General features: G+C 46.3%; 1 protein-coding gene across 1 annotated transcript in view; it reads right to left on the bottom strand.

Annotated features, from left to right (window-relative positions):
• SLCO3A1 (solute carrier organic anion transporter family member 3A1) overlaps positions 1 to 14615 on the bottom strand; it is a 321797-nt gene that overhangs the window by 99352 nt on the left and 207830 nt on the right. The gene's annotated exons all lie outside the window — the stretch shown is intronic.

The following is a 14615-nucleotide window of genomic DNA, read 5'->3' as shown; positions in this document are numbered from 1 at the left end:
TGAAGGAAAACAACCAAGATGCATCATAATGAGAAAGACAAGAGCTATTCAAACAGACTTTACCTAAATGCCAGTATTTTCTTCCTGTAGAAAGATTTGCATCATAACGTGGCGATATACACAATCTACTGCCAGTCTATAGTCTATACATTTATTATAAAGCCATGTAATATTCTGCACAATAAACACATTATTTACTGATATGAGATTAGGTTTTGTATTCATAGAGGATAAGATTGTGTTTAACACATACATGCAAATACAAAGGCAACGGGAAACGTAAGGAAGCATCAACCGAGACCAACACAATTTAATGCAAGTTACTTTTCTTGAGAACTATGGTGCCATCTACTGTCCCCAGTGAAAACTGTCAACGCAAGATCTTTCACATACTTAGAGCGTATGTTTGCTCTCTGTGTCCTTTTCTAGAAAAATCATAGTTCCATATGTTGCATTGATGATGCCCAACCAGCCTAAAACAGCAGCAAACAAGTTGGAATAATGTCTGTAGCTATGTTATACATATGTGGTTATGCAGGTATAGTTGGCAGCAGTGGTTGGAGTGACTGTCATGTTTCCATATAGTACCTTATTCCTATATGAAGAATGACATCATTGTTTTGGGGATTTGACCAGCATTAATCAAAAGTGTTTGGGTTGCACTTTTCGCTGAACGATGATTTTAAGGTAAACTTAAAATCCATTGCTTGGCTGCAGAGAGATAAAGTGTCTCTCAATAGACTGCATGCTATGTTCTGCACGGGAGCCAGGAGATTACATTGTAATTTGCTGGCAGACACGAGGAGAACAATGCAACTGTGTGTAGTACTGGGCATGGGATTAATCACACGCTGGGCTCTACAAACAGCTCCCAGAGGCCCTTTACATGCAAATGAAGATGATAAAGTGTTAATGGCCATTAACACTTTATGCAAAAAGATCGTTAGAACTTTTAATAATTTGAAAGATTATCTTTGCATGTATATGGGCCTTAACTATCAGATTGTTGAGGGTATGACCACTAGGTCCACTGCTAACATGAGAATGGGGGTCCTGAAGGTCGTCGAATAAATGCCATGATGGTTGAGCATGCGCCCATTCATTTCAATAGGACTGGCTGAGGTACAGTAACTGTGTTCAAGTACTTGGTTACCTCTAGCAGTCGCACTGAAATGAATGGAGCAATACTGCGCACGTATTACCACTTCTCCATTAGTTTGGGAAAGCTCGAGTCCCCTGTTCTTGTGATCATGGGGGTTCTAGCAGTCAGATAGTTGTTCCCTATTCAGTACATAGAGAATAACTTCTTTTCATGGGGCCAACATTTTAATTTGTCAAGTATTTAGTTGTTTGCTGTAGGGATGAATATTCAGAAAAGCTAATATTTGGTAGGTTGTGACAACCTTCAAGAGTTATAAAGGTATAATTGTAACCTTTACCATTATTATTTATTTAGGGATTAGCCATTCTTTAAACTGAGTATTAAATAACGACATGAGATATGACAGCTTAGAGCAAGTATCATCTTCCAGGATGAAGGTGGAAATGACATAGAATGTCTAAGGTCTGGCGAGTGATAGTGTCCACTGATGTCTACTATCCTCATACAAGGCTACCAATACAGCAAGAAAACAGCATTTGATTTGGGTTGTCCAAATTACATTTTACAAGCAGGCGCTCTTTAATTGTTTGCCTATGGGCTACAAGTTGATGCTCAGTCGTTATGTGATGCTGTCACAACGTGTTGCATGACCTATGTTGCCCTAAAGCCCTTTGTCTTTTATGCATTGGTTTGCTTCATTCTGTTTTACAACAAATTCAACATTCATTCTTCTGCCCAAACTGGAAATGATATATATGAAATAAAATGTCAATGCAGGATTAGCCAGCATTTTACCCCTTTCAGCTCCCATCACCAAACTTATTATTATCCCTTTTCTTTAGTCATTAGGTTTTTACTGATAGCCACAAAAAAGCTATTTGAACCAACAGACTATATTGATGCTACATCCAATTTAATATAAATTGATTTGAATGAGCATGAAGTACAGAGATAATCAGACACAAGATTACTCGATGTACTTCTAAAATGCTCATTCACAGACACTCAGAATAAGATTATATTGTCATCGCCGCAATAAAACCCGAAAAATAACTGAATGCTCTGCTAATATACGGTACTACAGTGTTTTACTTTTCATGTATTAGAAGAGGCAGCTCATATGGGACCATTAGATTTTAGGTTAAAAAATACAGAGAATACGGTGTATTTTGTTGTATATTACTGGTATTCCATCATGGAAAATGTTAAACAGGAATGATAGAGCTATTTGTAAGCTGATTTAGAGATGCACAAGCTCATAAAACTATTCTACCAAGAGTAATTAGACTCCTGAGACTCCAAGAATCAAAAGTACTATTTATTTACATGTATTAATACTTAGTTGGGCTCCTTTGGCCGTAATGACATTGGATATTCTCCATACTTTGGAATAATGTCTGAAGCCCTTCAGCTGGTATTTCCCTACATTCATCCTGCAAATGTCTGGTAAATTCTTTAAAATATGGAAACTGTTCATATTTCCTGACCCAATATTCCAGTTCATCCCAAAGATGTTCAATAGGTAACCGTGGAACATTCATATCCTCAGACAAACATAAAACAGCATTGGATTTGTGACAAGTTGCGTTGTTTTGTTGAAAGTATTGTTGACCATTTCCAGAGTATTACCACATTGTCAGCAACACATTATTGTCTAGAATGTCAAGATACATGTCCATGTTCATGGTTCTTGCCACTTCAACCAACACACCAAGATCATACCACGTAAAACATATCCAGACCATAATGGATCCTCCACTATACTTAACAGATGGCACAACACACTTAGGCAAAATGTGTTCCCCAGACTTCTCAACACCCCGGTACATCCATCAGAATTGAAAATGAAGCAGTGTGATTCATCACTGTCTAATGCCCAATGCTCCTTGCACCAATGTAGAAGAGCCAATGCATCTTCTTTGAGAGAACTCACCAGACGTTTGAACGGAGGGAAATACAAGTAGAAATGTATCAGTCATTAGTAGAAAGTATGCCGCAGAGAGTCTCCGAATGTCATTAGGGCCAAAGGAGCCCCACTAAGTATTAACATATGTAAATAAATACTAGTTTGGATTCCTGCTCAGATGTCCAATTACTTTTTGTAGATCAATATATACATGGGCACTGCATTGCAGGCAATTCTCTCATATACAGGGTCCCCTCAACAAACAGCATTAATTGGTTCTGGAATGACCAATATATGTTTTAAATATTGTAACTTTAAACCAAAACTTTATGGAAAAGTGGTAACTGGTTCTGAAACCACAAAAACATCAATCAAAAGTCATAAAAAGTGAAGACAATTAAGCAGATAACTAATACAAATAATGCAAGTTCTTACATATATATGTCAGAAAGAGCTACTGAAAGCCGTAAATATCCCTTTCTATGTAGAGGACAGGAGCGTATTCAGGGTCCGGTACATCACACACCAGAAAAATATCATGGAGCCACCGACATCAGGTGAACAAAAGGAGCCGTTCCTCCTGGCATATATAAATAACACAGTACATCTAGTACCTCAATGTACTGTAGAGAGGCGCTATTGGACAGCCAATCAGTGCATTCACTTTAGGCCTCAGCAAACTACCAGATTTGGGGCCATGTGCTGTCCATGTTAATCCAAGAACAACAGAATTATAGCCTATGAGGCCTTATACATGGATACTTTTTCAATGGACCCACGGTCTGTGTGAAAAACTCATGGCATGTTCTATTCCTGTCAATTTGGCATGGATGAGAAATAGGGCATGAGTCCGTGCATATCAGACAGCATACAGATGGGTATCCAAGTGCTGTCAGATACTAGTTGCTTCCTAATTAGAGATGAGCGAGCATACTCGTCTGAGCTTGATGCTCGTTCGAGTATTAGGGTGCTCGAGATGCTCGTTACTCGAGACGAGCACCACGCGGTACTCGTCTCGATTAAACGAGCACTGACCATTGAATTCAATGGAGCCGGCAATACAGCCGGCTCCATTGAAAGCAATGGGCTGCCGGCGAGCGCGGGATTAATTTTCGGGAAGGGCTTAAAAATATAAGCCCTTCCCTGAAATTCATCCAGAAATGTGTAAAAAGTAAAAAAAAAAATATACTCACCTTGTCCCGGCAGACGGAGTTCAGCCGCGGCCGGCCGGCAGTTCTCCTGAACTGCTGTGAGCAGTATTCAGCAGCCGGGGATTTAAAATCCCGCCTGCTGAATGAGCTGCCTCTGATTGGTCACAGCCTCACCAATCAGAGGCAGCTCTCACTCACCCATTCATGAATTCATGAATGGGTGAGTGAGTGCTGCCTCTGATTGGCTCAGCGCAGGGACCAATCAGGAGCAGCTCTCAACTGTCATTCAGTGGGACCAATCAGATTGGTCCCTGCGCTGAGCCAATGAAAGGCATCAGTCACTCACCCATTCATAAATTCATGAATGGGTGTGTGAGTGAGAGCTGCCTCTGATTGGTCAGGCTGTGACCAATTAGAGGCAGCTCATTCAGCAGGCGGGGATTTTAAATCCCCAGCTGCTGAATACTACTCACAGCTGTTCAGAGCAGTTCAGGAGGACTGCCGCCGGCATTTACCTATCTATTTATCTCATATCTATCTATCTAATATCTATCTATCTATCTATCTATCTAATATCTATCTATCTATCTATCTATCTATCTATCTATCTATCTATCTATCTATCTATCTATCTATTTATCTATCTATCCATCTCCTAATCTATCCATCCATACTTTATCTATCTATTAGAGATGAGCGAGCACCAAAATGCTCGGGTGCTCGTTACTTGGGACGAACTTTTCGCGATGCTCGAGGGTTCGTTTCGAGTAACGAACCCCATTGAAGTCAATGGGCGACCCGAGCATTTTTGTATTTCGCCGATGCTCGCTAAGGTTTCCTTGTGTGAAAATCTGGGCAATTCAAGAAAGTGATGGGAACGACACAGCAACGGATAGGGCAGGCGAGGGGCTACATGTTGGGCTGCATCTCAAGTTCACAGGTCCCACTATTAAGCCACAATAGCGGCAAGAGTGGCCCCCCCCTCCCAACAACTTTTACTTCTGAAAAGCCCTCATTAGCATGGCATACCTTTGCTAAGCACCACACTACCTCCAACAAAGCACAATCACTGCCTGCATGACACTCCACTGCCACTTCTCCTGGGTTACATGCTGCCCAACCGCCCCCCCTCCCCCCCACAGCGCACACCAAAGTGTCCCTGCGCAGCCTTCAGCTGCCCTCATGCCACACCACCCTCATGTCTATTTAGAAGTGCGTCTGCCATGAGGAGGAACCGCAGGCACACACTGCAGAGGGTTGGCACGGCTAGGCAGCGACCCTCTTTAAAAGGGGCGGGGCGATAGCCCACAATGCTGTACAGAAGCAATGAGAAATAGAATCCTGTGCCACCGCCATCAGGAGCTGCACACGTGGGCATAGCAATGGGGAACCTATGTGCCACACACTATTCATTCTGTCAAGGTGTCTCTACATGCCCCAGTCAGACCGGGCTTTTTAATTCATAGACACAGGCAGGTACAACTCCCTATTGTGAAGTTCCTGTCGACCGACAGCATGGGTGGCTCCCTGGAACCCACCGGCGATACACAAAAATATCCCATTGCATTGCCCAATACAGCTGAGGTAGTAATGTCGTGCTTAATGCAGGTGGGCTTCGGCCCACACTGCATGCCCCAGTCAGACTGGGGTTCTTTACAAGTGGAAACAGATGCATTTATAATTCCCTGTGGACCCACAGCATGGGTGGCTCCCTGGAACCCACCGGCGGTACATAGAAATATCCCATTGCAGTGCCCAACACAGCTGATGTAACGTCAGCTGTAATGCAGGTGGGCTAAAAATTAATTGGATTACACTGTAGGCGAGGGCCCACAAAAATTGGTGTACCAACAGTACTAATGTACCTCAGAAAAATTGCCCATGCCCAACCAAGATGGCAGGTGAAACCTATTAATCGCTTTGGTTAATGTGGCTTAAGTGGTAACTAGGCCTGGAGGCAGCCCAGTTTAACGAAAAATTGGTTCAAGTTAAACTTTCAACGCTTTTAAGAGCATTGAAACATATAAAAATTGTTTAGAAAAATTATATCAGTGAGCCTTGTGGCCCTAAGAAAAATTGCCCGTTCGGCGTGATTACGTGAGGTTTCAGGAGGAGGAGCAGGAGGAGGAGGAGGAGGAATATTATACACAGATTGATGAAGCAGAAATGTCCCCGTTTTGGATGGTGAGAGAGAACGATGCTTCCATCCGCGGGTGCAGCATACGTATTGCATAGGTATCGCTGCTGTCCGCTGGTGCAGAAGAGAAGTCTGGGGAAATCCAGGCTTTGTTCATCTTGATGAGTGTAAGCCTGTCGGCACTGTCGGTTGACAGGTGGGTACGCTTATCCGTGATGATTCCCCCAGTCACACTAAACACACTCTCTGACAAGACGCTAGCCGCAGGACAAGCAAGCACCTCCAGGGCATACAGCACGAGTTCAGGCCACGTGTCCAGCTTCGACACCCAGTAGTTGTAGGGGGCAGAGGCGTCACGGAGGACGGTCGTGCGATCGGCTACGTACTCCCTCACCATCCTTTTACAGTGCTCCCGCCGACTCAGCCGTGACTGGGGAGCGGTGACACAGTCTTGCTGGGGAGCCATAAAGCTGGCAAAGGCCTTGGAGAATGTTCCCCTGCCTGCGCTGTACATGCTGCCTGATCTCTGCGCCTCCCCTGCTACCTGGCCCTCGTAACTGCGCCTTCTGCCACTAGCGCTGTCGGATGGGAAGTTTACCATCAATTTGTCCACCAGCGCCCTGTGGTATAGCATCATTCTCGAACCCCTTTCCTCTTCGGGAATGAGAGTGCAAAGGCTCTCCTTATACCGTGGGTCGAGCAGTGTGTACACCCAGTAATCCGTAGTGGCCAGAATGCGTGTAACGCGAGGGTCACGAGAAAGGCATCCTAACATGAAGTCAGCCATGTGTGCCAGGGTACCTGTACGCAACACATGGCTGTCCTCACTAGGAAGATCACTTTCAGGATCCTCCTCCTCCTCCTCCTCAGGCCATACACACTGAAATGATGACAGGCAAGCAGCATGGGTACCGTCAGCAGTGGGCCAAGCTGTCTCTTCCCCCTCCTCCTCATCCTCCTCATGCTCCTCCTCCTCCTCCTGAACGCGCTGAGATATAGACAGGAGGGTGCTCTGACTATCCAGCGACATACTGTCTTCCCCCGGCTCTGTTTCCGAGCGCAAAGCGTCTGCCTTTATGCTTTGCAGGGAACTTCTCAAGATGCATAGCAGAGGAATGGTGACGCTAATGATTGCAGCATCGCCACTCACCACCTGGGTAGACTCCTCAAATTTTCCAAGGACCTGGCAGATGGCTGCCAACCAGGGCCACTCTTCTGTAAATAATTGAGGAGGCTGACTCACACTGCGCCGCGCAAGTTGGAGTTGGTATTCCACTATAGCTCTACGCTGCTCATAGAGTCTGGCCAACATGTGGAGCGTAGAGTTCCACTGTGTGGGCACGTCGCACAGCAGTCGGTGCACTGGCAGATTAAACCGATGTTGCAGTGTCCGCAGGGTGGCAGCGTGCGTGTGGGATTTGCGGAAATGTGCGCAGAGCTGGCGCACCTTTCCGAGCAGGTATGACAAGTGGGGGTAGCTTTTCAGAAAGCGCTGAACCACCAAATTAAACACATGGGCCAGGCATGGCACGTGCGTGGGGCTGCCGAGCTGCAGAGCCGCCACCAGCTTACGGCCGTTGTCACACACGACCATGCCCGGTTGGAGGCTCAGCGGCGCAAGCCAGCGGTCGGTCTGCTCTTTCAGACCCTGCAGCAGTTCGTGGGCCGTGTGCCTCTTCTCTCCTAAGCTGAGTAGTTTCAGCACGGCCTGCTGACGCTTGCCCACCGCTGTGCTGCCACGCCGCGCGACACCGTGCTGCTGACACATCTTGATTGCGAGACAGAGGTTGCGTTGGAGGAGGAGGAGGAGGAAGGTGCTTTAGTGGAGGAAGCATACACCGCCGCAGATACCACCATCGAGCTGTGGCCCGCAATTCTGGGGGTGGGTAGGACGTGAGCGGTCCCAGGCTCTGACTCTGTCCCAACCTCCACTAAATTCACCCAATGTGCCGTCAGGGAGATATAGTGGCCCTGCCCGCCTGTGCTTGTCCACATGTCTGTTGTTAAGTGGACCTTGGCATTAACCGCGTTGGTGAGGGCGCGTACAATGTTGCGGGAGACGTGGTCGTGCAGGCCTGGGACGGCACATCGGGAAAAGTAGTGGCGACTGGGAACCGAGTAGCGCGGGGCCGCCGCCGCCATCATGCTTTTGAAAGCCTCCGTTTCCACAAGCCTATACGGCAGCATCTCTAGGCTGATCAATTTTGCAATGTGCACGTTTAACGCTTGAGCGTGCGGGTGCGTGGCGTTGTACTTGTGCTTGCGCTCAAACTGTGGCGCTAGCGACGTCTGGACGCTACGCTGAGAGACATTGCTGGATGGGGCCGAGGACAGCGGAGGTGAGGGTGTGGGTGCAGGCCAGGAGACGGTAGTGCCTGTGTCCTCAGAGGGGGGTTGGATCTCAGTGGCAGGTTGGGGCACAGGGGGAGAGGCAGTGGTGCAAACCGGAGGCGGTGAACGGGCATCGTCCCACCTTGTGGGGTGCTTGGCCATCATATGCCTGCGCATGCTGTTGGTGGTGCCTCCCCAGCTGATCTTGGCGCGACAAAGGTTGCACACCACTGTTCGTCGGTCGTCAGGCGTCTCTGTGAAAAACTGCCACACCGTAGAGCACCTTGACCTGTGCAGGATGGCATGGCGCGAGGGGGCGCTTTGGGAAACAGTTGGTGGATTATTCGGTCTGGCCCTGCCTCTACCCCTGGCCATCACACTGGCTCGGCCTGTGCCCACACCCTGACTTGGGCCTCCGCCTCCTCGCCCGCGTCCACGTCCTATAGGCCTACCCCTACCCCTCAGCATGGTGTATTACCAGTGATTTGATTTCCCAGGCAGGAAAGAAAGTGGCGCAAGCCTGCAGCCAAAATACAATTTTTTCCCTTGTTTTTCAAAGGACAAGCCACACTGCGTGTATTCAATGAATACTACTAAGCTTAATAACTGTGTTGCGGCCCTGCAAAACTGTCACAGAACTTTACTGTTGCAGAGTTACTAACTGTGGCAGAGCAGGTATTTCCCAGGCAGGAAAGAAATTGGCGCAAGGCTGCACTGAACCGTAGCTGGTTGCGTCTGATTTTTTTACGTTCTCCACGCAGCACACACGTACCCAGAGCCCTGACGGCTGTCAGAGGCAGGGCAAATATACTTTTTTCCCTTTTGTTTAAAAGGATAGGCCCACTGCGTCTATTCACTGAATAATAATTTTAATAACTGTGTTGCGGCCCTGCAAAACTGTCACAGAACTTTACTGTTGCAGAGTTACTAACTGTGGCAGAGCAGGTATTTCCCAGGCAGGAAAGAAATTGGCGCAAGGCTGCACTCAACCGTAGCTGGTTGCGTCTGATTTTTTCTGAACGTTCAGCGCACAGCACACACGTACACAGAGCCCTGAGTACTGTAAGAGGCAGGCCAAATAGAATTTTTTCCCTGCTTTTTACAAGGAACACCCACACTGCGTGTATTCAATGAATACTAAGTTTAATAACTGTGTTGTGGCCCTGCCAATTTGTCCCAGAACTGCAGTGATGCAAAGTAATTCGCTACCTGCAGCAGATCAGGGATTTCCCATGCAGGAAAAAAATTGCCGCACGCCTGCGGTAAAACGTAGCTGACTGCGTCTGATTTTTTCTGAACGTTCAGCGCACAGCACACACGTACACAGAGCCCTGAGTACTGTAAGAGGCAGGCCAAATAGAATTTTTCCCCTGCTTTTTACAAGGAACACCCACACTGCGTGTATTCAATGAATAATGTATGTGTTCTGGCCCTGCCTACACAATTCTATCCCTGTAGTATTAATGCCGGGTGCAATGCTCTGCACAGCCAGTTTTGAGAAAAAAAAAAAATGCAACACTGCTAACAGCAGCCTGGACAGTACTGCACACGGATAGATGTGGCCCTAGAAAGGACCGTTGGGGTTCTTGAAGCCTACACTAACTCCTAACACTCTCCCTGCCTAACCACCACTTCTGTCCCTATTGCAGGGCGCAATGCTCTGCAGATCCAATTTTGAAAAAAATAAAATAAAATACAGTGCTAACACAGTACTGCACACTATTAGATGTGGCCCTGAGAAGGACCGTTGGGGTTCTTGAAGCCTACACTAACTCCTAACGCTCTCCCTACAGCAGCTCCAGCACGATACCACTGTCCCTCAGCTAACTCACAAGGCATGTGTGGCGAGCCGCGGGAGGGGCCGACTTTTATACTCGGGTGACATCTGATCGCCCCAGCCACTCACAGCAGGGGGGTGGTATAGGGCTTGAACGTCACAGGGGGAAGTTGTAATGCCTTCCCTGTCTTTCAATTGGCCAGAAAAGCGCGCTAACGTCTCAGAGAGGAAACTGAAAGTAACCGGAACACCGCGTGGTACTCGTTACGAGTAACGAGCATCCCGAACACCCTAATATTCACACGAATATCAAGCTCGGATGAGTACGTTCGCTCATCTCTACTATCTATCGATCTGATATCTATTTATCTCATATCTATCTATCTATGTCATATCTATCTATCTATCTATCTATCTATCTCATATCTATCTATTTATCTATCTATCCCCTTTGCCTAGTTCCTTTATTACTATAAGGTGGGCCACGCAAAAATCAGCCCAGCACCACACTCCTGGGAAAGCGGTCTAAAAAAATCTATGTTGCCCATAGTCACCAATCACAGCACAGTTTTCACTTTATCTCCGCAGTATAAGAAATTAAAGCTGCACTGTGATTGGCTGCTATGAAGAGCAAAGACAAATTATATTTTAGACAGTTTCATAAGAGTGTGGTGCGGGGTTACTTCTCCATGGCCCATATAGTCAATAAATGAACTTGTGCAGAGATGCCAGCACTATACACTATATACTGCACATTTTCTGCATTTTCAATTTGTTGAATAGATCAGAAAGAGTTCCATCAAATAACTCTTCTTGGAATCTACAATACAAGAAAGTAAAGTACATTTAATTAAAATCAACCGTGTAATGAAATCTGGACCCTAAATTATATCCAAGTTGCCTGCATACAATGTAAGTGAAATGTTCATTAGTAAAATCATCAAATGCCCTGCTTAAAATGCAAGCTCCTTTGTGAATCACATCATTTCTTCAGCATCATTAGAATATCATAAAAATGAAGCTCTTTTGATTTAAATTCATACATATTCATAGCTGGAAATGGCTGTGTCAACAGTGCATGTGCCTGGAGCTTCCTTTATCTACAGAGGACAGTAATGGCGACAAATTTGTCTGTGTGCCATTGGGATGAGGCTTGTGATACAATATCAGTAAGATTAGCACTCACAGGGCAATTAATAGGTACAATGATGGCACAGTGTAGGAAGATACATATGGCATGGGAGTAGACGCAAATAGCCAAAAGCAGCCTATACCTGTATAGATTGAAACTATACAGAATGGAACGCTGACAGCCATTGTGCTGACCTCAGACAAGTTTCTTAAAAGCTGACCTCTGGGGATTTCCCATGCTGTAAAACAACCAGCTATATTGATTAAAAACATTGTGTTGAGTCTTGGATTTCATTGTACTGCAGTGTATGTCAATGAAAACCTCATATATATATATATATGTATATATATATATATATATATATATATATATATAAAAATATGTCAACATGTTCAGAAAATCAGGGTAAATGCCTTTTTGCTTCACTACAAATACTCATTCATTCTAAAATCATCCTCCTGAGTACTTTAGGCCCCTTCCCCACTTCTACGCAGACTAGAAGTTGCTTTCTCCCTCTATCATGAAGCTCCCTCTTCTTAATGGGGTTGTCTGATTCGAGGTCAGTTATCAGTAGTAGATGGGTTGGGGTCCTCAGATGAGCTGTTTTCCATGCCAGGAAATTGATTTTTGCAGGAAGCAGATAGTTCTGTTCCCACTATAGTAGCCAGGAATGGCATTGCAGGCAATATTTCTATTCAGTTTTGCAGAATGAGTTCTATTTTTTCATGGTACCATTTAATACAGTGCAAAACTTAAATAGTTAAAAGCAAGCTTTTGAAACATTCTGTTCAGACAGTTCACTGAACTTTTGAAAAACGTTTGGTTTGGTCTAAATTAGTTTGAACCAAACAATCACCAAAACCACTAAAACTGGAGCATAATGATGTCTAACAGCCATAAAAGCCTTGTTTAATACTCAGAGTATTATACAGGTTTTATGGCTCTTGGACAGTGTTATGCACCAATGTACAGAGCTAGTGTTGAGCGAACCAAATCGGTAGAGACTAGAGATGAGCGAGCATACTTGTCCGAGCTTGATACTCGTTCGAGTATTAGGGTGTTCGAGATGCTCGTTACTCGAGACGAGCACCACGCGATGTTCGAGTCACTTTCATTTTCTTCCCTGAGAAATGTGCGCGCTTTTCTGGCCAATAGAAAGGCAGGGAAGGCATTACAACTTCCCCCTGCGACGTTCAAGCCCTATACCACCCCCCTGCAGTGAGTGGCTGGCGAGATCAGGTGTCACCCAAGTATTAAAATCGGCCCCTCCCGCGGCTCGCCACAGATGCATTCTGACATAGTTCAGGGAAAGTGCTGTTGATGCCGGAGCTGCTATAGGGAGAGTGTTAGGAGTGCTTTTAGGCTTCAAGAACCCCAACGGTCCTTCTTAGGCCATAGAAATCGCAGATCGCACCTATGTGCGATCTGTGATTCCTGTTCTCTTCTCTATACGCGCTCAATGGGGCCGGCGGCAGCAGCGCCGACCCCATTGAGAACATATAGAAGACAAATCATTCTTAATGATATAATCATTAAATATATAAGCCCTTCCCTGCAATTCATCCAGAAATGTGTAACAATAAAAATATATACCGTATATACCGGCGTATAAGGCGACGGGGCGTATAAGACGACCCCCCAACTGTCACCTTATATGCCGGGAATACAGCGGAGCAAAGAATAAAAATCATTACTCACCTCCCCTGGCGTTCTGCGGCGCTGCTGCAGGATGTCGCTCCCTCCTGGTCCCTGGCAGAGCATTGCTTTCTGGACACAGGGCTTGAAATCCCCGCCTCCAGAAAGCTACTGTGATTAGCTAACACACGCCGTCAGCCAATCACAGCCATTCAATGATATCATTGTCATTGGCTGTGATTGGCTGAAGGCACGTGTGTTTTCTGGAGGCGGGGATTTCAAGCCCTGCGTCCAGAAAGCAATGCTCTGCCGGGGACCAGGAGGGAGTGACAGCCTGCAGCAGCACCGCAGAATGCCGGGGGAAGTGAGTAATGATTTTTATTCTTTGCTCCGCTGTATTCCTGGCGTATAAGGTGACAGTTGGGGGGTCGTCTTATACGCCCCGTCGCCTTATACGCCGGTATATACGGTATATATTTTTATTTTTACACATTTCTGGATGAATTGCAGGGAAGGGCTTATATATTTAAGCCCTTCCCGACAATTCATCCCGCGCACGCCGGCAGCCCATTGCTTTCAGTGGAACCTGCTGTATTGCCGGCTCCATTGAATTCAATGGGCTAACATCGTTCTTCTCTGCCACAGCTGTTACAGCTATGGCAGAGGAGAATGATCTTTATGCTGACAGTGTGGGGGGGGGGGGGGGGGGCGCTCTTGCCGCTATTGTGGCTTAATAGTGGGACCTGGGAACTTGAGATGCAGCCCAACATGTATCCCCTCGCCTGCCCTATCCGTTGCTGTGTCGTTCCCATCACTTTCTTGAATTGCCCAGATTTTCACAAATGAAAACCTTAGCGAGCATCGGCGATATACAAAAATGTTCGGGTCGCCCATTGACTTCAATGGGGTTGGTTACTTGAAACGAACCCTCGAGCATCGCGAAAATTTTGTCCCGAGTAACGAGCACCCGAGCATTTTGGTGCTCGCTCATCTCTAGTAGAGACTAGAGATGAGCGAGCGTACTCAGTTCGTGTTTTTGAAGTCGAGCACTGCTTTTTCCGAGTAACTGACTACTCGGACTAAAAGATTCGGGGGGCGCCGGGGATGAGCGGGGGGTTGCAGAGGGGAGTGGGGGGGGGGAGAGAGGGCGCTCCCCTCTGTTCCCCACTGCTAACCCCCGCTCCACCACGCCGCCCTCCGCTCCCTGGTGCCCCCCAAATCTTTTCGTCCGAGTAGTCAGTTACTCGAAAAAAGCGGTGCTCGAGTGCAAAAACACCCGAACCGAGTACGCTCACTCATCTCTAGTAGAGACTTATTTTGGTTAGAACTTTGCTAAAAGAGTCGGTCACGTTCATGCCAAACTCAACTTTTAGCAAAGTTCGACCTGAAACAGGGTTCTACTGGTTCGGTTCACTCAACACTAGTTTTAAACATTTGCAAGTGA

This window comes from Eleutherodactylus coqui, chromosome 2, assembly GCF_035609145.1.
Source record: "Eleutherodactylus coqui strain aEleCoq1 chromosome 2, aEleCoq1.hap1, whole genome shotgun sequence".
In the NCBI taxonomy this organism is placed as follows: domain Eukaryota; kingdom Metazoa; phylum Chordata; class Amphibia; order Anura; family Eleutherodactylidae; genus Eleutherodactylus; species Eleutherodactylus coqui.
This window is presented reverse-complemented; position numbering and strand designations above follow the sequence as displayed.